Source organism: Cibotium barometz, chromosome 22 (genome assembly GCF_041138505.1).
Source record: "Cibotium barometz isolate CiBa-2024 chromosome 22, ASM4113850v1, whole genome shotgun sequence".
Classification (NCBI taxonomy): domain Eukaryota; kingdom Viridiplantae; phylum Streptophyta; class Polypodiopsida; order Cyatheales; family Cibotiaceae; genus Cibotium; species Cibotium barometz.
The window spans coordinates 20,676,669-20,678,998 of record NC_141067.1 but is presented as its reverse complement, the minus strand read 5'-3'; the positions used below and the strand labels follow the sequence as shown (position 1 = coordinate 20,678,998).

Here is a 2,330-nt window from a genome sequence, read left to right as displayed (position 1 = left end):
CTCAATTTTAATCTTAGAAAATTATTATAACACACTTACACACACTTTAGCTCTCATCTTGCAAAGACTCAAATATAACAATTTTGCACATTCTAGCCTCTGTAGGGACTTAAAATGAAATTTCCCAAACAATATAACCAAGCACAGTATTTGTCTCAACCTCAATCTTGACCTTGATCTCACTCAGAGTCTTGATTTGAATCTCAATCTAGATCTCAATCATCTCCATTGATTATGAAGAACACATTCTCTCTCTCTCTCTCTCTCTCTCTCTCTCTCTCTCTCTCAATATCTATCTCTCTTTTTCATAAACCTATGAGTGTGTATAAGTTGTATAGTTATATTCTAAAAACGTGATAATCAAGTTTTTAAAACCTAGTTACACAATGGACAATAATCTCTGTACAGACTCTTTTAACCTTTGTAGTAAAGAGCTTATCACAATTTTAATCTTAGAAAATTATTATAACACACTTACACTCACACTTTCACTCTCGTCTTGTAGAGACTCAAATATAACAATTTTGCACATTCTAGCCTCTGTAGGGACTTAAAATGAAATTTCCCAAACACTATAACCAAGCACAGTATTTGTCTCAACCTCAATCTTGACCTTGATCTCACTCAGAGTCTTGATTTGAATCTCAATCTAGATCTCAATCATCTCGATTGATTATGAAGAACACATTCTCTCTCTCTCTCTCTCTCTCTCTCTCTCTCATAAACCTATGAGTGTGTATAAGTTGTAAAGGTATAGTTATATTCTAAAAACGTGATAAGCAAGTTTTTAAAACCTAGTTACACAATGGGCAATATTCATAAAATTTTGTGAGGCCATGGCCCATGTAGTTTTTTTTGTCAATCACGTGAGATAAGAAAACAGTGTCATTATTTCAAAAGAAATATTCACGAGAGAGAACTTTGTGACGGTAGTTTATTCACGAGAGTGTGCGTGTATAAGTTGGCGGCGTCTAATCAAGCTAAGAAAGGGTTTTGGCGACGCTGGCAATGAGGCTTTCCACCTCATCCTTGCCGATGCCGAAGGCTATCTCTAGCACCTCCTCGGGGAGGGGTGGGTAGGCGTCGAAGAGAGCGGCGGCGAGTTGCGAGGTGCCCGGGTTCTGGCTATTGAGGGCGGAGATGGCGAGGGCGGATTGGTGCTCGTCGGGGTTGAGCTGGAAGTGCACAAGGCCGCGAGGGAAGACAAAGAGATCGCCGGGGGCGAGGGTCTGCTCAAAGAGGGTATTGTTGGGCGTGGCGGTGACGAAGCCCACCTTGAGCGTGCCCTTGGCCAGGAAGAGCACCTCGGTGGCGCGGGGATGAACGTGGGGCGGGTTTAATCCCTTGGGGTCGAAGTCGATGCGGGCGATGGACAGGCCCTGCGTGTTGAGAGCAAAGAAGTTGGCTGCACTGGCCAGGTTGACGGAGACGCCCAGCCCTTTGATAGGTTTGGCGGGATGCTCAAGCATCGTGAACTTGAAGTCGGCGTCCTGCACCTCATCGGCCGGCTTGCAGGCGAACCCGTTGAGGGTGATCATGCTGGTGTTATCCGCCACACAGAAGTCCTGCAGAGGGTCTTCATCCGCGGCCCTCACTTCTAATATGAGCGGAGACATGAGCATCACCGCCAGTAGAAGCAGAAAGCTGCTAGCTGCTGCCATAGCTGTGGCTTGCGGACTGTGAGCACGCTGGGATATTGGAGATGATGAGAAGCGAAAGCTGTGATATTGGAGATAGATGATCAGAAGAATAGGCTACGCCGATCCTCATGCGCCTGACGTCGTATTTATATGCTGCACGACGCCGCTGGCTGGAAAGAACGAGTCTTATCATCCGCTCTCCAAGGAACCAGTCCTATCCGCTCTAAGAAAGAGTCCATGTCCATGCCGACCCGGTCGACGTTCCCGCTATCTGATCTGCCGGAAGGGAGGACGTCACAGTGATTGACGTAGTCTCCGACCATCACCTTGTGATTTATGTTGTATCCTGACGCTCGCTGTAGTCTTCTATCCTCTACGTGCCACGGATGTGCCGGCCATACGTGCCACGCAGGACTCCAAGTTGAAGGAGTCAACATAATTTGTTGGTCCAAGTCCTTTTGGAAGTTGGGACCACACGTGACACGGGTGTGAATGTGACTCGCCTTCCTGTTCTCAAATGAATCTTTTAGAGAGAGAGAGAGAGAGAATTGTGACTCGCCTTCCTTCCTTTTTTCTGATGAATCTTAGAGAGAGAGAGAGATGTGTTAGTAGGGGTGAGAGAGAGAGAGGGGGGGGTCTATGTGCTAGTAGGGGTGAAACAAACCTAAGCTCTCTAAGTGTTTGCCACAT

General features: G+C 46.4%; 1 pseudogene; it reads right to left on the bottom strand.

Annotated features, from left to right (window-relative positions):
• Window positions 1-980: 980 nt before the first annotated feature.
• On the bottom strand, window positions 981-1,661 carry LOC147626374 (germin-like protein 8-5 pseudogene; annotated as a pseudogene).
• Window positions 1,662-2,330: the final 669 nt, after the last annotated feature.